General features: G+C 48.2%; 1 non-coding gene across 1 annotated transcript; it reads right to left on the reverse strand.

The window, feature by feature from the left end:
* Positions 1-19182: 19182 nt before the first annotated feature.
* On the reverse strand, positions 19183-19252 carry LOC111821242 (small nucleolar RNA SNORD123). Its single transcript, XR_002824680.1, has one exon. It is a non-coding gene; the product is annotated as a small nucleolar RNA SNORD123 (small nucleolar RNA).
* Positions 19253-21674: the final 2422 nt, after the last annotated feature.

A 21674-nucleotide genomic window follows, 5' to 3' on the forward strand; every position in this document is an offset into this window, starting at 1 on the left:
TGGCGTTTCTTGGCTTGCCTCCAGCATCACACAGCCATTCTTCCTCTGTCCATATCTGTGTCTCTGCTCCTCTTTTATAAGACACCACTAAAATGGGATTAGGACCCACCCTACTCCATCTTAAAAAACCCTATTTCCTAACAAGGTCATGTCCACAGATACCAGGGGTCAGGACTTCAACGTGTCTTTTGGGGGGATACAAATATATAAAAGTTATATTTGTGCTTACATTTTTCCTCTTGACTTTTGGTTATTCGATCATGTCTCTTTTGATTTTAGGACACCATACATACGTGCTAACTTTCCAAACACCTGCGATTAAAAATGCTTGAAACTCAATCAGTTTCTGTTTATGGTGATGGGAATTTGGCAACAATTACGGGTGAGAGTTACACAACACTATTAATGTAATTAATGTCGCTAAATTGCACATGTGAAAAACTCTGAATTGGTAAATGTGTTATATTTATTTTTGCAACAATAAGAAAATGCCCGAAACGTACACAGGTAAACTATGGATTCTCTCATCTTATTTGTCAAGAATTTTTTTCTACCTGGATCAACAATCAACACCCATAGAAGCATCGGTCAAGAAATCAAATGACGTATTGCATTGGGCAAATCTGCTGCGAAAGACCTCTTCAAAGCTCTAAAAAACAAAGATAATCACTCTGATGACTAAGGTGTGCCTGACTCAAGCCAATCACCTCATATGCATATAAAAGCTGTACAATGAAAAAGGAAGATCAAAGAAAAATAGATGCATTTGAACTGTGGTGTTGGCGAAGAATATTGAATACACTGTGAGCTGCCAAAAGAACAAACAAATCATTCTTAGAAGAAATACAACCAGAATGTCCCTTAGAATTGAGGATGGCGAGACTTTGGCTCGCTTACTTTGGACAAGTCATCAGGAAAGACCAATGGCTACAAAAGGACTTCATGTTTGGTAAAGCAGAGGGTCAGCAACAATGAGGGAGCCCTCCAGGAGATGGAGTGACACAATAACCCCAACAATGGACTCAAACATGCCAATGGTCATGAAGAAGGCTCAGGACTGGGCAGTGTTTCCTTCTGTTGTACCTAAGGTTGCCATGAGTTGGGGCAGACTTGACAACACTTAACAGCAACGATGACATGAATAATTATTTGGAAAACGCCGCTCCAACATCTGTGCAAATAAAGAACAAGCAGCAGGCTGCATTATTAAAATGACTAAGAGCTACAGCAGAGTTGGAGGGGTGCACTGGGTGCATGAGGAGCCGTTGTCGTGGCTGTGGCATCCGCGAGCCGTGATTGGGTGGTGCTGCCCTGGCCGTGTGTCGACAGCCGGAACGGCAGCACAGCCTGGCTGGTGGAGACGCCCATCAGTCTTCTTGCAGCCTTCTCCCCAAGGCCAAGGCTCCTTCTGGAGCCCTGATTCCAGAAAAGCAACAGCTTTCCCTGCAGTCTACACAAATGATGTCTAATACATGAGCTTCGATGCTGATGGGAAAAGAAGAAAGAGCAGCCTGTTGAGGTCTTCATATCTTTATTTGGGGTAAACATAGAGGAAAAGAACAAACAATGCCAGTCCGCCAAATCCCTGTAAAACTAACTTGTAAAACCAAGATCAAAACAAAACTTGTTGCTGTCAATTCCAACTCATAGCAATAGGACAGAGGAGAATGCCTCATGGGGTTTTCAAGGAGCAGCTGGTGGATTCGAACTGCCGAATTTTGGCTAGCAGCCAAAGACTTAAACACTGCACCACCAGGGCTCCAACTTGTATAAAGCAGGAGAGAAATAAAATAACACTTGAAGCAGCTGTAGTTAGACATCCCATGCTAAATGTACAATAACTCAGCTAATGAAACCTCCGAGTTTTGCTTCATCTTTGAAGAAGTTGGTTTTGATTACTCCTTAAGGAAACCACATGCAACCCACACTATGGTTATGTCGAGTACAAGCGAGTTCTCATTACAAGGATAACTCAAAATCCGATGCATTAAGAATTCTTATAACGTGATGATTATAGTTAAATGCGGCAGGCAACATCATTTCAGTCAAAATTTCAGTCTGTAATCCACATCTTAGTTTACATGCTGCCAAAATCTTATTTTGTAGATTTTTTTTTTTTTTTTTTGCTTTAACTGACAAAAACCATTGACCATATTGGCCTGAAGTTTTATAGGTATCGCTTTACTTCATTATGTGAGCAATCTGTTAAATAAGAAGTTGATGATTCCAGAATCTACCAGTCAGCTTTCGATAGATCTTGCTGCAGTAACAAGCAGCCCCTGAACTCCGGTTCATTTCTCTCTTGTGTTTTATGTCCTCTGTGGGCTGGCTTCCCACACCTTCTTCCTGGGTCCACAGCAGCAGGGGCAGCCCTACTTGCGATCCACCGTTCTGTGGCAGAGGGAAAGAACAAGAGATCCAGGCAAACACCCAATGACTCTTGACATTTCTGCTCACAGGTGGCCTACCCCCCGTCAGCTCACATCTGTTGCCATTACAGGAACCATCCAATCAATAACAGGAATCCAAAAGAACAGGATGGGTGAAAACCCACGGAAGAGGTAGGCAGAGCTTGCTCAGGGCACAGGTAATACAAAATGTGGACAATCTGGGAGGAGCCTTCAGTTGCTTTTCCCCAGTTTCTGAAGCTTAACGAACATGACACCAGAAGAAGGATGAATTGACATGAGACCTGTCAATTATTATCATCCATAAACCTGAAATGACAACCAGGTCCCATCAATTAGACCCAGGTGATGGGTCGGGCACTCTGAGTCCTGGGGAAATGAGCGAGTACTTTCGATGTCTCTCTTCTACCTCCTCCTTTTCAGACTCCTTGACTGTGTCCTCTAAGAAGCACTCTTCATTACTGCCAACACCCACCCCACCCCAGCACTCCATCAGCGCCCTGGTTCCTCCAGACAATCCATGAATCTCGGGTTCCCAGGAGAAGTTAGTCACCTTCATGTCATTAACTCTCCCACTTTAGAAATCAGACAGAGAATGACTCCAGAGTCTTGAGCTAAACTGGCACAGTGGTGTCTGATGACAGCTTTTATGAAATCACCTCTAAAATGTTGCCTATTCTTCTGCGCAGACCTTCTCTAACTCTGTAAATACACAAATTTAGGATTATATATGTTATACATTGTTTTACAGCTTGCTTTTTTTTCACCTAATAAGCACGTCACCAACAATGTTCCATGTCTTACTGTGTTTAAGAGCGCCATGGTGACAATCCCTGCCCCCAACTTCTGTAAACCTCTTTTATTATTTCTTTAAATTAGTTCAGGGTAAAATGGTGTGCACGTTTTTAAAGCTCTTGCTAAATATCTTCCTTCAAGTTATAGAAATTTACGTGCCCATTAGTCAGACAAATCAAGAGGACAAATACCTGTTTTATAGTTAGCTAGCTGCCATCCAGTTCACTCTGACTCATGGCAACTCCATGGACAACAGAACAAACAGTGCCTGGTCCTGCGTCATCCTCAGGATGCTCGGCAAGTTCTAGTCCATCATTGTGACTATTGTGCCCATCCATCTCCCCAAGGGTCCCCCTCGCCCTCACTGGCCCTCTGCTTCATCAGTCATGATGCCCTCCTCCAGCAGTTGATCCCTCCTGATGGCGTGTCCAAAGTAAGAGAATCAGACAACATTCTGTTGTGTTCCATAGGGTTTTCATTGGCTAATTTTTGGAAGTAAGTCACCAGGCCTTTCTTCCTAGTCTGACTTAGCCTGGAAGCTCTGCTGAAACTTGTCCACCACGGGTGACCCTGCTGGTATTTGAAATACCTGGTGGCAGAGCTTCCAGCATCACAGCAACATGCAAGTCACCACGGTACAACAGACTGCAGACTGACAGACAGGTGGTGGATATATTTTACATCTTTGTCAGTGTGCTAGATGAAAATGATATCTTTTTTTAATAAAATTAATTTGATGGTCAATTTATAGTCAAAGAATTATTGTAGCCATGCACATACACAAATAAATGCATGCACACACATGTGTGCACCCCTCCACACACGTGCACACAACCCACACACACGCCTGTGCACACCCACCCTCCACACACACACGTGCACACAGCCCACACACACGCCTGTGCACACCCACCCCACACACACGCACATGCCCCCCAAACACACACACTTACGCATTTAAAGGTAAAGCAGTGAAGGAGGAATCAGAGCCCCTTCTCTCAAAGACAGAGTGGGAACAGTGAAGGTGGAAACGAGGGGACAGGTTGTGTGCCAGGAGACCAGGCGTGGGATGCCGTCTGTCCCGACCTGGCTGTGGGAACCGGGAAAGACATGGAATCACTCCAAACTCCGAGTCTTCATCCGCTTGAAGAGGTTGTGCCTCCGTGCTCTTCAAAATCCCTTCTGGCTCTCAAACCCTATCTTCACATTAACAGAGCAATGTTAATTCTGCAGTTTCATGATCTGCAATTATACATTCTCATCTTCAACTCCTTCTGCCTGCTGACCTCGGGAACGTAAGCTGTTACACTTGGAATAACGATGCTTAGAAGTGAAGTTTGTCTTTTCATTATGAAATAAAACGAGAGCACCCAGAGCGGGCTGCGTGTCCGGGTTAACGCGTGGGCGCATCCTGACACCTTCTCCCTCCTTGCTCTGCTCACCGTGTCTCAGATTAGGAAGACAGCCACGTGTGAAAACTGAAAGAAGTTTTCCTTTTTATTTTTTTTTTAACTTTCGCTCTTTTTTTATTGTTGTAAAAACTATATATGACACAACACTAGCCAATTCCGTGTTTCTCATGTGTACAGTTTAGTGATATCATTACATTAATCATGTTGTGCAACCCCCCTCCATTACTGCTGCCAATTTTCCATCACCGTAAACAGGAACCCACTGCTTCCTAAGCAATGACCCCCCCATCTCCCTTCTGCAGCCCCTGGTAACCACCAATAGACTATGATCTCTATACATTGGCCAATTCTAGATATTCCATAAAAGTGGAATCAGACACTATCTGTCCGTCTGTGATTGACTGGCTTTCTTTCTTAATTCAAAAGTGTTGGAAGGATATTTTCATTTCCCACCCATTCTTCTAAACGCACAAGCCCCAGGGCTAAGGGGCCTTCGGGGTTTGGCCTCCACGCTGAGACTGGTACAGAGCTCACCCTTTGCCTTGCATCTGGATACCTCCCCCCGAGGGGGGAATCAGTCCAGGCAGGTACTGTCCGCCAAGGTATTTCTAAACGTGTCCCGTCAGCCTGATGGTAATCTTGTAACTTCAGTAGGTTCTGGTTTTGCCTAGATTGGTAGTGTCTTCTCAGAAATCCTGTAACCTGGCGTGTAACCCCTTTCTTCCCTAGTCTCAAAGGAGCACTATCCTGAGCGACCAGGGCTGCTGCATACATGGGATCGTAACTCAGGCCAGGTGACACTTAATGTGACTGGCACAAAACCATCTTGAAATATAGATTTTCTTTAAATGTGTGCCCTGAAGAAATGGAGTCAGAATCCAGTACAAATGAGGTCCCCAGCTCAGGTCACGGGGATGCGCAGAGCGAGAGCATTATACCAAGTCCTTTGTGGTTCTGGTCACATTTTTAAAAGGCTGGAAACAACTGAGTATAGCAATATAGTCATTTTATTCTCCTTCTACAAACAAATATTTTTGAGCACCTAGGACATGTGAAATTAAAGATTTGTTCATTCTTCTGGCAGTCCACGGTATATTTAATATTCTCCACAGACATCACAACTGAAATGCATCAGAACGAACAAATCAGTCTTAGAAGAAATACAAGCAGAAAGCTCCTTATACACGAGGACGTGGAGACTTGGGCTCACTTACTTTGGACACGTCATCAGGAAAGATCAATCCCTGGAGAAGGACGGGATGGTTGGTAAAGTGGAGCATCAGAAAAAATGAGGGAAACGCTCCATGGGATGGGCTGACACAACAGCTGCAAATGTTGGACTCAAACACACCAATGATCATGAAGATGGCGCAGGACTGGGCAATGTTTCGTTCTGTCATACGGAAGGTCACCACGAGCTGGAGCCAACTTGATGACAATTAATGACAACAAGCACTGTGACTACTGAGAAGCTACACGGTCTCCGTCCACTGAGCTGATGCCTAAGAACATCTGCTGCTGGTGGAGGAAATGATAGTGACTTATTGCAGGAATGGCACCATCTGCATTTCAGACTACAACGTGAAGGCTGTGCTTGTCGGTGTTCCTCATGACAGCAGTTATCAAAGTATGGTCCCCAGACCAGCAGCATCCGCCTCACCTGGGGACCGGCTAAGGATGCAAACTTGGCTCCCACCCAAAGCCTTCTGAATCAGGAATTTGGGAGGTTGGCTGGCACTAATCGGGTCTAAACAAGCTCTCCCCATGATTTCCAGGCACACTCAAGTTTGAGAACACTGGTCCAGAGCAGGGACTGGCCTCACATTCTTGTAAATACAGTGTTATTGAAACAGCCATGCTCATTGGTTTATGATTGGTTATCTAGAGTTACCATGAGGGTCCCTGGGTTGTGCAAACAGTGAACGGGCTCAGCTACTAACTGAAAGGTTGGTGGTTCAAGTCCACCCAGAGGCATCTCAGAAGAAAGGCCTGGAGATCTACTTCCAAAAAGTCAGCCACTGAAAATCTCATGGAACACAGTTATACTCTAACACACATGGGGTTGCCATGAGTCAGAATCAACTTGATGGCTATTGGTTTTACTGATTTAGAGTTGCAACATTGAGCAGGGGCCCACAAAGCCTGAAATACAGACTATTTGGCCTGTTATGGATTGAACTGTGTCCCCCAAAAATGTGTATCAATTTGGCTAGGCTATGATTCCCAGTACTGTGTGATTATCCACCATTTTGTTATCTGATGGGATTTTCCTATGTGTTATAAATCCTACTTCTATGACGTTAATGAGGCAGGATTAGAGGCAGCTATATTAATGAGGCAGGACTCAATCTACAAGGTTAGGTTGGTCTTAAGCCAATGTCTTTTGAGATATAAAAGAGAGAACCAAGCAGAGAGTCATGGGGACCTCATATCATCAAGAAACAAGAGCCAGGAGAATAGTGTTTCCTTTGGACCTGGGATCCTTTGCTGAGAAGCTCCTCAACTGGGGAAGACTGATGACAAAGACCTTCCCCCAGAGCTGACAGAGAGAGAAAGCCATCCACTTGTGGTATTTCTGTTACAGAGGCACTAAATGACTAAGACATGGCCCTTTACAGGAAAAGTTTGCTGACTCCTGGTTTCACTCACAGTAGGGTGGGGTTGAAGAGCCAGCGTGAGGTGCCAGCAGGGTCGTGGTTGAATCCCATCTGTCGATGCTTCCTACCTGGTTAACACTGGACAAATCACGTAACTGCTCTGTGCCTTTTCCTCATTCAGAAAGTGGTGACAACTGTCCCTACCACACAGAGCTATTATGGGGGGCCAAGGAGTTCACATTTCAAGGCTCTTTCAGTCGGAATTGACTCGACAGCAACGGGTTTGGTTTTTGGAGTGTCCCTCGGTGGTACAAGTGGTTAAGCAATTGACAACTAGCCGAAAGATCGGCGGTTTGAGCCCACCCAGAGGTGCCTTGGAAGACAGGCCTGGCGAGCTATTTCTGAAAGGTCGCAGCCTTGAAAACCTGATGGAGCAGTTTTACTCTGCACACACGGGTCGCCGTGAGTCAGAATCCAATGGACTCGTCAGCAGTTAACAACAAGCACAAGGAGCAGCGGCTGACAGAGGAGACCCATAATAACTGCAGACCTTAGAGCAATAAGAACGTCAATGAGCATTTTGCAGAGGATACCAGACAGAAGCAACACATGCTACAGAAATCACGTAAAAGTCAGTATTTCCGTGAATCTTTGAGTGAGGTGAGCAAATACTAAGAATCTCCCGCGATGATATAAGATTGTAGACAGAAAGCCTGCCCCTCGATGGGGCCCCTTGTGGAGCCAGTCGCTGGTGAGGACGCGGGGAGCCAGAATTTCAGCGCCTCAGATGGCGGGAGGCAGCCGGGAAGACACAGCAGGCAGGCACCACGCCCTCGGTCTCCTGGGACAGCCTTTCTTAGTTCTGTTGGAACCATCTGCGCTTTGCTGCAACTGATTGGAGGTGATGGTTCCTAACCAGCTGTGTGTCACATTCACCTGGAGCATCAGCAAGTCCTGGAGGCTGGGCCCTCCCCCAGAGGGTCCGACTTTCTACCTGGAGGGACAGCCTGGGTGTGGGGGTGCTGAACAAGCCCCTCAGGTATTTCTGATTGTCAGCTGAGCAGGTCACCCGCAGCACCTTAGAGAGAAGCTCTGAGACAGCACCGTGTTCCCAGGAATCCTATTGATATTGACGGCGTTGAAAGCATGTCGAAGCTGTGGGTACAGCGGGAAGAGTACAGGGTGGAGTCAAATACCTGTGGCTTCCTCAGGGTATTTGTTTGCGATTCACTTCACAGAGGTTGTCCTCTCTGAACCTCGCTTTCAAAATCTGTCAGGTGAATAAATTCTCCCTTTGCTGAGTGTGCACCAGCCTTGCTGAGTGTGCACCAGCCTTGCTGAGCGTGCACCAGCCTTGCTGAGTGTGCACCAGCCTTGGTGGATGTGCACCAGCCTTGCTGGTTCACACTGGCTCAGTCACTGAAGACCCCTCCTTTCCCTTCCACATCATCCTGTTCCCTAACTTCACCATCTACAAAGATTACACCTCTAAGACATTGGCCATCTGATCTAAGACCCGTCTGTCCTCCTCATCTTCAGTATCTTCAACAACCCTTCACTCCTTCATTCAGCCTCCCATCGTCATGGTTACAGCCTGGACCTCTGTGCCCCCAACATCCCTCACCTCAGTGGCTTCTGTTCACTTTCTCCAGGCTCCATTGTATCCACTGTCTCGTCCTCCAGTCCTTGGACGGTGCCATCCTTTTCTTCCCCACATCCCCCTTAGTCAACGTACATACCATGGCCGTCCTTGAAATCACTTCCTTGCAAACATTCTCAACTTCCCTGCTACTCTCTCCTTCTGTTGCCTGGAAACCGCACCCTGGGTGGACCCCATCATCAGCCTTCTCAGCACAGTGCCTGAGCCGCTGATCTTCACTGGGGACAACCCCACAAGCGTGCTAACGGGTTCCCCTGTGGGATGATGACCACAGCCTCTCAACTGTCATTCAGTAGGGCATGGAGATTCTAGGGCGCTTCCCCGGTAAGTTGGCTTTGCCAGTTTCCAAGATGTTGATTTATAGCCTCTCTTTTCCCCTCTGGGGGACAGTGGTGGTTCGGTGGTAGAATTCTTGCCTTCCATGCGGGAAACACAGGTATGATTCCCGGCAGGTGCTTTTCATGGGCAACCACCACTGGTCTGTCAGTGGAAGCTTGCATGTTGCTATGATGCTGAACAGGTTTCAGTGAAGCTTGCAGACTGCGATGGACTAGGAAGAGGGGTCTAGAGATCTGCTTTCAAAAATCAGTCAGTGAAAATCCTATGGATCACAAAGGTTCAGTCTGATCTCATTGTGCATGGTTTTGCCATGAATGGGGGATCAGTTCGACAGCAGCCAGCAACAACTTCCCTAAGGCTGATGCCTTCTTCCCTCTCCCCACCCCCACATCACCTCATACTCAGGAAAACAGACATCCTCAGAGGGGCAGCTTTTCATCTTTACAACAAGCATTCCAGTCCTGCCTTCTCCTGAGTCCTCTCTTCCAACAATGGTAGGGCGTCTCTGCCCCTCCAAACACAAATCCCACTGCCTCTGGTCTTCCCAGACCTTTTTCCTGGATGAGCTTGTTTCTCTGCTACACAGTCAAGTTCTCCCTGTCCGTGGAGGTGTTTCAATCAATGAATGAACATGCTTCCCCAGACCCACTTTAAAAGCAGTCCTCTGCAGAGACCCTCCAGATGCTACTGGTTTCTGTTCCTCTCCAGGACAAACCTGCTCTAATGAGCTTCCTCTGCCTACCGTCTGTACTTTCTTACCTCCTTTAACCTTCTTTATGGAATTAGAAAGACTTCTGAGCACACAGAAAAGTGTAATAATCTAATGAACGCTCCCCAAGCCAGCTCTGCCCAATCTTCACATTTTACAACACTTGCTTCATATCTTTTTTTTTTTTTTTAAGTTAGGAAACAGCATCACAGGATAAAGTGGGAGGATCTTGTTTATGTTTCCAGGACCCCTCTTCTCTTCCTTCCTCCCCAGATAAACAACCTAAATTTAGTATTTATTATCTCTGTGCTATTTAACTACTGTGTATGCATCCGTTAATCATACAGATATCTGTAGTGTATATACACACACTATAGAACTATGTATAGTATTTGTATATTTACACTATGGCTAAGTATGTATGTATGCAGGTATGTATGATATAGACATAGAAAACTACATGTATTTTTTAAATCATATTTTAATCATATTTTTGTTTTCAATGAATGTTTACACAGTAGCTTAGGTTCCCATTCAACAATTTCTACACAAGTCATTCAGTGACGTTGGTCACAGTCTTCACAATGCGTGAACATTCTCATTGTTTCCATGCTGGATGTTCCGCTTCCATTAATCTAGTTCTCCTGCCCCTTTACACCCTTATCTTTGTTTTAAAGTAATTGTTGACTGTTTGGTGTCGTATAGGTGACTTTTAAAAGGAGCTATGTACAGTTTTATCACTTTATATACATGTCCCTTCTGCAATTTTGTCAACTGGATTGTATGGAACGTGTATTCCAACCTTACAAGAGTGCCTGAAATACCTTCCCAAGTGGTTGTACCAATGTGTTGTTGTTGCTTTGGCTATCAAGTTGGCTCTGACTCATGGTGACCTCATGTACAACCGATGAAAGGTCGCCTGGTCCTGCGCCGTCTTCAGATCAGTGGTCTGTTGGAGTCCATTGTTGTGGCGACTGTGTCGGTCATCTCTTTCAGGGTTTCCCTTGTTTTCGATGACTCTATTTTACCAACCGTGATGTCCTTTTCTAGCAACCGGTCTTTCCTGATGATCTGCCCATCCTAGCGTTAAAGAGTTGTCCACGAGTAATGAACACTTACTTTTTGTTCAAGTAAAGCAAGGAGCAGTATTGAAGGTTCGATAACAACCTGGACCGGGGAAAACGTCTAATTTTACAGAGTGAGAAAACACTTCCAAGATGGGGAAGCAGTGGAGACCTTTTAAAGGGTGAGAACAAAGAACTCGAGATGTACTATTCTGAATACACATTACAAATTTAGATGAAGGCGTGGTGGGTTTACGACAAGTGGGGCTGGGAGGGAGAAGGTTACAGGACACTTCTGTCTTAGAAGCAGCTTGCCTAAGTGGAACTTTTCTTGCCAACAGTTGTCTAGGAGACCTAGATAAGTGTCAGCATCAAGGCCGTCTTCCTGAGACATTGTTTCAGGAAGGGTCTTGTAGCGCCTGTGAAACAGCTTAACCGCGGAGAACATTTTCTTTAGTTTACATTTAGTTACAGGCCTTAATGAATGAGTCAGGGATTCGCATATATTAAAAGAAAAGCAAGATGGAGTAGGGCCCCAAACTCGAAAGCAGCCATTTTTACTTCAGTCAAGTGCCTCAGTTTACTTGCACTTACTCAGAGTATTCTGGTTGTATTTCTTCTAAGATGATTTGTTAGCTCTTTTGGCGGTCCATAGTATGTTCGGTGTTCTTCGCCAACAGCACAGTTCAAACACATCAGCTCAGAACCCTGTGTACCAATGTACAGCCCGAAGATTCCCCTTGCTGAGACTCGATAACAGTTGGTCTGGTCAGACTTTTTCATTATTGCCAATGTGATTGGTATAGAATGGTGCCTTTTGGTCTTAGTCTGGAGGCTGCATCAACTTATGTTGGTAGGCCATTGAGTTTCCTACTCCGTGAATTTCTTCTTCTCTGCACATTTCTCTGTCCTTTTCAAATGGGTTGATAGGAGTTTGAAAATATATTCTATAGACCACCCTTTGTCATTTGTATGCTCTGAAAATTCCCCCAAGCGGTGGCTGGCTTTTCAGTTATATCTCAACACATGGAAGTTCTAAACCTTATTGTCGTTTTCTGTATTGATTTCCCCCTTTATGGTTGGTCTTTGCGTTTTATTTTAAGAACCTCTTCCCTACCCCGAGGTCATGTACACAGCTTCTTATATGTTTTTCTAAATGTTTTAATGTTTTGTTTTTCACTTTTGCTTTAATCTACTTGGAAGTTATTTCTATGGCTGCCTTGAGAGAAGGATCTAATCTGATGTTTTTACACATGGGTAGTCACTTGACTCAGAGTCGTTTATGGAATCCTTTCTCCGCCCACACATCAAGATGGCGCACATGGGGTCTGTTCATGGGCTGTTAGCTTGTTCTCTTTGTCTATCCCTGTGTTGATCTATCCCTGTTTCCATACCCTTATAAACAACATTGGTATCTTATAAACCCACCTACCTTGTTCGTTTTCTATAGAAATTTTCTAACCACTCTTGGACCTTGGCTCTGGCCTTCCTTATAAGGGACTCTTTCCTACACACTGTTGCCCCGTACATGTCATTATATATTTATATGTATGTGGATTACAGTCAAGAAAACCCTGTGGGCACTTCTACTCTGTTGCATGGGATCAGTAGGAACATCGAACAACAACAACATATACAATTATGGAGTCCCTGGGTATAGCAAACAGTTAACTTGCTCAGCTGCTAACTAAAATGTTGGAGGTTAAGTCCACCCAGAGGTGCCCTGGAAGACAGGACTGGTGATCTACTTTTGAAAAATCAGTCCTTGAAAATCCTATGGAGCACAGTTCTACTCTGACACACATGGAGTCAACATGAGTGTCAGAACTGACCCTACACAACTGGTTTTTCTGTTGTTATTGTTGTTAGGTGCCCTCGAGTCGGTTCTGACTCAGAGCGATGACCCTACGCGCAACAGAACGAAACGCTGCCAGGTCCTGCGCCATCCTCATGATCATTGTTATACTTGAGCCCATTGTTGTAGCCTCTGCTGTCAGCTGCATACAGGTTTGTATTTCCTGGTGAATTGAATCTTTATTAAGTAGTGAGCCTTTACTGAAAAAAGGTTTTAGTCTTAAAATCTGTCTTTTTCCCCTCTGATATTAGTATTCGTAAACCAGCTTTCTTTTGATTAACATTTGCCTACTCTGTTTTTCCCCATCATGTTATTATGCTTTCTGATATAATTGGGCTTTATATATTTATTTATGTTACCCATTCTGCTCTTTCTATGACTTTTGGTTTGTTTCTGCCTTTTTTCTTTCTTTCTTTGCCAACCTTGCACTGGATCAACCAAAGCATCTCTATTTCTTTTTTTTTTTCCCCTCTCCACTAGTCTACAAGTGATACAATCTATTACTAGTTCTATCCTTAATATTTAGGGAGCCCCAGTGGTGCAGTGGTTAAGCGCTCGGCTGCTAACAGAAAGGTTGGTGGTTCGAATCCACCAGCCACTCTTCAAGGGAAGGATGTGGCGGTCTACTTCCGTAAAGATTACTGCCTTGGAAACCCTGTGGGGTAGTTCTGCTCTGTCCTATAGGGTTGCTATGAGTAGGAATTGACTTGACAGCAATGTTTGTTTTTTTTTTTTAAATGGGATCATTAATATTTAACAAGTGTGTTGGAATTAGGAGCTCTGGTGGTGTAGGAGTTAAAATACTCAGCTGATTACCAAAATGTCAGCAGTTCGAACCCACCAGCCGCTCTGAGGGAGAAAGATGTGGCAGTCTGCTTCCGTAATGATGACAGCCTTGGAAGCCCTATGGGGCAGTTCTACTCTGTCCTCTAGGGCCCTGTGAGTCGTAGTCAACTCAACGGCAGGGGGTTTGGGTGGGTTGGGTGTATGAATTAAATTCTCGAGCTGATGAACATTTCCACTGTGCTCTAGAATCTTGCTCCCCACTGCCCCATCCCTCCATTTTCCCTGTTAGACATGGTCCTCTCTCAACGTCAGCTGCGGTGCCACTTGTTCGTGATGCCCTTCAGACTCCCCACACTAAACCAGACACCCCTCTACTTGTCCTCGATAGTACTCATCGGTGCTTATCCTGACACACTTGTGGGGGGTCACTCACTTATCAGGTATCCCTGCCTCACCCCCTCGGCTGATTGCCAAGAGAGCAGGGACGGTCTGCTTGTCTCCATTCTGTTCCCACCTTGGTTTCCTAACATCAGCTGCTGCAACAAAGCACCCCAAAGGGGCGGCTGAGGGAACAGAAATGTACTGTCTCACAGTTCTGGAGGCTGGAGCCCGAATCAGCGTGTGGGCCATGTCATTCCTTCTGGGGCTCTGAGGGAGGTGCTGCTCCACGCCTCTCTCCAGCCCCTGGCGGCTCCTGGCAATCCTTGGTGTCCATTGCTGGCAGACACTTAACTCCAACGGATGCCTCCAACTAGGTGGCCATTTCCCTTTGTGTCTGTCTGTCCTCTTCCTCTTACGAGGACACCACTCGGATGGGATCAGGACCCGCTAGTCCAGTCTGACCTCACGTTAACTGCTAAGCTCTTCAAAGACCCTCCTTCCACACAGGGTCACGTTCACAGGGACTGGGCTTAGACTTGAACACATCTTTTGGGGGGACACAACTCCACCCATAACAGTTCTTAACGCTTAGCTGAGTGCCCGGCACATGGTGCACGATGGACTTTATTGGAGGCGGGAACACAGGGTGGGGCAGGGATGGGAGAGAGGGCTGTGCGAGGGCGCTGTAGGAGGCAAAGCCGCAGGGGTGTCAGATCTGAGGTGCCTTGTGCCCTCCGCCAGCTAGGAACTGCACTCTGCTGTTAAGGACAGAAACTCGGTGGATTAAACAGAATGGACAGCGGGTTCTTTCCTGTGCTGTGAAGTCTGGGGAGAGGCAGTCCAGGGCTGAAGCATCGGGGGTTTGGGCTTCTCGTGGGGCTCTCCCATCATGGCTCATGGCCTACCTCCTCCAAGCTGTTGTACAGTCCACGGTGGCCGTTGGAATTTCAACCGTCACAGCCAATTGCAGGGCAGGAGTCAAGAGGGAGGAGGGAGGGAAAGAAGGATGACTCCTGCTTGTCTGCCCCTTCCGGGACGCCTTTCTCGGTGTCTCACTCACCTTACATTTTCTTGGCACCACAGAAGAGCGTTTATGGCCTGTGGGGCAGAGAACTTGATTTGGTCTTTGTCCCTGGTTTCCTGAAAAATTACCCTTGGAATTTCTCAAGCAATCAAGGTGTCTTTGCGCTTTTAAAGCAGCCAACGAAAACCGAACCCATTGCCATGGATTCTGACTCATAGCGACCCTACAGGACAGAGCAGAACTGTCCCATAAGGTTTCCAAGGAGCAGCTGGTGGATTCGAACTGCTGACCTTTTGGTGAGCAGCCAGGGTCTTAATCACTGAGGCACCAGAGCCCCTCTAAAACAGCCAGGCCACACTTAAACTTGTGCAAATGTGTTGGCAGCCCCTAACACCACACCGGGGTCCTGGAGGCTCAGTGGTTAAGAGCTTAGGTTGCTAACAAAGAGGTCTGCAGTTTGAATCCACCAGTTGCTCCTTGGAAATCTTATGCGAGAGTTCTACTCTGTCCTATAGGGTCACTATGAGTCAGAATCAACCAGATGGCAGCGGGTTTGGGTTTTTTTGGTTTTCTAACACCACACCTGGCAATAGGCCTCAGGAAGGGAGGGAGCAGGATGCAATCAGTCATGCATTTTCATTGATTCAGTCAACCATGTGTGCGCGTTGAGGCCTCAGCCATGATTCTGCACTGTCACGAAAGGCCCTCAACACGGAAGCAGTTGGCTTCCTGGATTGGCGAGGGGGTGGCACGTGCCTGGGGACAATGGAAATCCCGGGCCCGGACCTCGCCCGGACGGAGCCCTGCGTCTCTCCATTTGCGTCCTTTCTGGTTGTAATGGCTGGCTAACTGTGAGCAGTCCCCATGGTTCTGCAAGTCATTCTAGTGAATTAGGGACCCACTGAATCCAGCGGGGCAGTGAGAGGGGCTGGAAGGACAGACTCCTAACTTTCGAAGGCCCAGCTCTGGGTGCTGGGAGGCCGGAGAATGGCTGCGCCGGGCAGTCACTCTGAAGGAAGAGAGTCCTTCTGGTGTGTAAGGTCTGACTCTGGGGGGCTGCAGCCAGAGGCAGAAACCCCCACGGGGTGGCTGGGGTCAGGATAATGCACAAGTGGGAGAGCGGGGACAGGAGTAATCTTCGCATCTTGGGAATCCATATTGTGTCCATTTTTGTGAACACATGGCCACACCCAGCTGCGAGGGAAGAAAAATAATAAAGTCAGGTGGGTTGCAATTCAGATACCATCGGGTGTGTTACTGAGGATGACGGGTGCTGTCTGGGGAATAATCACCGTGGTGTAGTGCTGTGGACGGTCTGCGGACGGGGGGACAAGAAGAGGTGTCACCTTCTGGGACAGAAACTGACGGTCGGAATCAGGACGGTGACAGTGGGGTTCCACAGAGGAGCGCACGCCCAACAGCTCCCTTTCCTGTTTGCTTCAGGAGACGTTCTGCCTATTGTTAATTTCACTTGATAGATATCCTTTTAATTGAGCTCAAACTCATTACAAATTAATCCTGCTGGTAAATGATGAAGTACAGCAAGGCAGAGGAACTGTGCTTCTGATTCTAAGATGCATGAATAACTTTGAAAATATATTTCCAAAGCTACGTGTTTGTCCTCACAGCTCTAGTTCCAAAGACAGAGGAATACAGAGAACATTGATGAACAAGTATCAAACATATTTATTGAAAAAGCACTGCCATTCTCTGCTTATAGATACTCGAGGTGTGTGCACAGCTCGATGACAGAAAATAGAATTCAGTGAGCCCTAAGGATGCTTATCTCCCTGCCACAAACCCTCTGTACTTCCTCTGGGTCTTCCAAAAATCTTTTAAACTTAGCATTTTTTCCTTTCCCCATACTATGCTTATGCAAAGACTTGGGCTATTCTGAGCATACTGATTTTATTTTAAGGAAATTAGGTTGCTAGAAACATGTATTTAGAAATTTAACCATCAAAACAAGGAAAAATACATCAAGATTTCTAGAATACTTGGGTCTTCTGGATACACAGCTGAAGTAGGATACAATGTATTTTATGAACAGGTTCTTACTGATAGTTGCTGCCGTTAGCTGCTGTGAGTTGGCCCCTGACTCATGGAGACCCCACGCGTGATGGAATGAAAACGCTGCCCGTTCCTGCACCATCCCCATGATCAGTTGCAGATCAGACCCTTGTGATCCAGTGTTTTCATAGGCTGATTTTTGGAAGTAGATCACCAGGCCTTTTTACCTCGTCCATCTTAGTCTGGAAGCTCCGCTGACACCTGTTCAGCATCACAGCAACACACAAGCCTTTCTGACAGAGGTGCCTTGGCCGGGAATTGAGCCCGGCTCTCCCATGGAACCACCACTGCCCCTGCTGAAAGTGAGGCGAATTAAGAAACTCTTCCAAGAAACAATAACTGTTGAAAATGCCATTACTGCGAGCGAGCGCTTCCTGTGGGATACCTGCGTCCTTGGGTTATTGCTGTGGCTCGTGGCGGCTGGACTGCAACCAGGCTGCTTCCCTGAATGACCACAGGGTGGGGAATGTGGTCCTCACCTGCGGACTGAGTCCAGGAGAGCTCAGAGGTGGGCAGAGCTCACCTGGGCCAGGTGAGGGCCAGGTCATTGTCGGTCAACAGCGGCAAAGCACGTCCAGGCATGGAGACCATGGAGAGGGTCCTGGATGGATGTGGGTGGAAACTCAGACTTGGGCTTGTCAGGGAAGGGGCCACGAGGGGCCTCCAGACACAAGCAGCACTGGGTTAAGGGGTGGGCTATACGGGTGGTCACCCAGGATGCCAAATCTGATATTAATTTGACTAAAATATTACCAAAACAAATTGAATCGCAAGCAGTTAGCACAAGTTTACACAGATGTTCACGGAGCATGGTGTAAGCAGGGTGTGCGGAACCCCGCTGTAGAAAATACTCTCTTATTTAAGAAACTAATGACTGTTTCACTCTCATGCAAAGTTCACCCCTATGCTAGGACGACTCTGGACAATTTTCGAGGCTGCATCCCAAGTGGGAGCCCCAGAGAGTGACGTGGACAGAGCATCTTTGTCCGGCCTTGGCCACAGGCTGGCGGAGGGACGGGAGGCGGCCTTGTCCTTCAGGTTAAGGACCAGAAGACTCACTCGGCACCATGCTGTCTACGCTCATTCTCACATTTGCAATCAATACTCTCTGGAGCCTCTGGGTGGTGCAGACAGTTAATGCTTGGCTGCTAACTGAAAAATTGGCAGTTTGAGCCAACCCAGAGGTGCCTTGGCAGAAAGGCCTGGTGATCTACTTTTGAAAAATCAGCCATTGGAAACCTTGTGGAACACAGTTCAACTCTGACACACGTGGGGGCTCCATAAGTTGGCGTCAACTCACATGCAGCTGACACGGAATGCTGTATCTTCTTTCCATTCTGCTTTAGCTTCTGAACTGCTCTTTTTCTATAAAACTGGCCTGTTTGACTCTGCCAAGGAGCTGGGCTACACTGCTAGAAGGGGGAGTGTCTCCTGGGGTAACTCCAGGGGCCTGCGTAGGGGGGCTGCTTCCTGAACTCCCCCCACCAGGAGAGTCTTCAGCTGTCGACAGGCTGCAGAGCATCAGACGTAAGCTGCCGCCATGGAACCGTGGCTCCCCCAGGGACTGAGTATCTGCGAGCCACAGCAGCCTTGGCCAGTCCTGGAGAGACAGTGTCATGCCTTTGGGCCTCAGTTTACCCACATTAAAAAAAAAAATCGATGGGGTTGACCAGGTGACCACACAGGTTTTCCCCCTCTAAAATGCCGTGGAGGTAGAAGAAAGAAAACAGGTGTCAAGGGAGAATAGCTGCGTGTGACAAGTGTTGTGAGCCTCCCGGTTCATTCACGGAAAAGCCACAACGAAGGTCCGTGTCCCAGGCCGATGTTTCAGGACCGAGGTTCATGATTTTAATGCCGTTTTATTCGACATCACAGGTTTCCCTCCACTGTTGCTCGTGCCCCCTGTAGAAGCTGGGCCTCTTCTAGCTGGGGGTCTCTAGCTCCACACGGTCCCAGGCGTCCAAGTGGCAGTCCTGAGAGCAGGCTGGGGCTGAAGCACAAGGGAGGTGGGCAGAGACAAGCGGAAATCGGTTAATTAGTCCCCAGACTCAGGGAAGGTTCAGGTTCTCAAGAAGAACTGGAGGTGAATCAGGAAATGGATGGCCTTTTTCAAGTCACACAGATCAGACCCCCAGAATTCATCACTTTCACCTTCTCTTCCATCACAGGTCTGCCTCCCCTAGAACAGCACTGGGAACTACGACCTCATTTGTGAGGAGGAGACATTTTTGTTTAAAAAAGATCACTTTGCTTTTACAATGTAAAGAGTTTAAGTAGCTCTTTCGTGACTTTACAAGGAAAAAAGATTTCATCTGGAAAAAAGAAACACCTGTGCGTACTTCAAAATAACTATCTGCAGAGAGTTTACTTAGGTGCTGGATCCCAGGTCAGCCTTCCCTCGGAGTCACCTACTACCTACCCGGTTTCTCATTTAGGGCTTACAAAGTTCCTGCCAGGTGTGTTTAAGCACCAGACTGCGAAACCAAAGCCCAGGAAAGTTCCAGAACTTGAACGAAAAAAAGTTACACAATATGACCTCAATTTAGGCCATCTCACATCAAACTAATGATGGGCTTTCCAGGATAATTTATAATTATTTATGATACACATATAATAACGTATGATTTGACGTACTTATACAATTGACAGCTGTAATTCCGTTCCTTTGCCTGCTTATTAGCAATTTGTAATTTGTTATCACTGAAGTGTACACCTTTTGAAGATGCTTCCGAGCAGCCGGTGAACAGCAGGACGGAGCCGCCCTCCGCGCGCACAAACACCCCCGGTTACATAACTCATGGAGGGAAAGGTTATCACTGATCAGCCGCCCTGGGCTGTGGCTTGCGAAGCTGTTTTCTTCCCTCTGTTGAGGTCTATATGCCAAGATTTTTTTTTTTTTAAGTGTTAACTGCCTTTAAACTGGAGGCAAGGACAACGATTCCCTAATACATTTGGGCCCTAGTTTCGGTCTCCCTTCACCTGGCAGCTGGAGACTCCAGGTCCACCCACCCCTCCAAGGGCTCTGGGGCTCGCGCTCGGCTGGCGTCTCCTCCTCTCCTCCCTCCAGGAGCAGCGCGAGGCCTCGGCCCGCCTCCTCCGCCCGGGAGCCTCCGAGGCCTCTGCGCCACGTAAGCACAGGAATGGCAAGAGCGAGCCGCAGCACCTCGTGCCTGAGGCCCCGGAGCAGGGATAAGCTCTTCACCCGAGTCCTCAGACACAGATGGGCGCTCCCTCCATGGGGCCCGGGAGCTTAAGGACATTCCTCCCGGGTGGGTGCCCTGCAGTGGAAACCCCAGGGAGGCCTCCAGGGCTCAGGACAGCCCCTACACCAGGGCCAGAGACTGCGCATTTGGCCTGGGCTTGATGGAAACGCCCAGATGTGCTTTCGTTTAATTCTTCTATTAAAACATTTCTAGAAAATAAGGACACACGGATGGCAATTTGTACTTCTACTAACCATCTCTTGGGTCTGCTGCTGTGTGGGCTAGGAAACAGTCGCGCAGGGATGATTTTTTATATCTGAGCTCAATGGGACTGTTATGGACACACTGGAACGCTCCCAGCCCCCCACCGCCAGTGGTCAGGTCCATGGGGACATCCTTATGGCGCTTAGGAGGGCGCAGAGTTGGGGGGCATTCGTGTCTGTCCTTCTGCAAGGGAGCCTCCCAGGTACCCTCGGCGGCCGAGACGGAGTAGTGAGGGGACCGCCCCCCACCTCCGAAGGGCTACACCGGCCCTTGGCTCCACACCGCAGTTTTACGCGCGCTCTCACCGCGACAACGTCCCCGCACACCCTTCCACGGGTGTACATGCAGCGGCCGAGCCCCAACTCCGCATGCCCGCCCAGTGGACAAGCTGCCACAAAGATCAGGTGACAGGAGGCGTCTGCGGGGTACGTGTTTTGCTTCCCAGTGACAAGGCTCTCACCTGAGTTCTCGATCAGGCGGGAAGATCCCGCAACAGCGCAGTAACAAGTCCTCTTTGCCCCAGAATTGGACGGACACCCTGTCCAAACGCGACTGCTGTCGCTACGCGCGGCGTGGCGGGCGACCCGGGGACTGCTCTGTGCCCGTCCCTCATTTCACTCCCGAAGTCGACCCGCGTGAGCCGGACCAAAGCCCCAACCGGCCCTCCAAGACCTCGCAGGGAGGATGCCACCCTGAAGAGCAAGATCACCCCTCCGGGTCCGGTGCCCGGGCCTGCCCCCGCCCGCCGGGACAGCACGTACCTGGGCCCAGGGCGCGCGCCACGTCTCAGCTCGGCCGCCCCGCCTCGGCCTTTATACTGCCCCCCAAAGTCGCCACGTCCGGGCGGCGGGACGGGGCGGGGGCCACGGAGGGGTCTACTAGGCAGGGAGGGGGTCCTGGAAAAGTAGGCCGTCCGGCGAACTCGCACTACGGGATCGGCTCGGGGCTCCCGGGGGGACAGTGTGGCGGGGGGCGCGGAGGGGGTCCTGTCCGGGAAGGGGGCGGGGCCGGGGGCGTGGCCCGGGAGATGCCTGGCGCCGCGGGGCGCTCTCGCGTTTCATAGGCACGGGAGGGGGAGGCGCAGCCTGGGCGCGCCGGGGGCGGGGC

The sequence above is a fragment of the Trichechus manatus genome, unplaced genomic scaffold, assembly GCF_000243295.1.
Source record: "Trichechus manatus latirostris isolate Lorelei unplaced genomic scaffold, TriManLat1.0 scaffold00072, whole genome shotgun sequence".
NCBI classification, from domain to species: domain Eukaryota; kingdom Metazoa; phylum Chordata; class Mammalia; order Sirenia; family Trichechidae; genus Trichechus; species Trichechus manatus.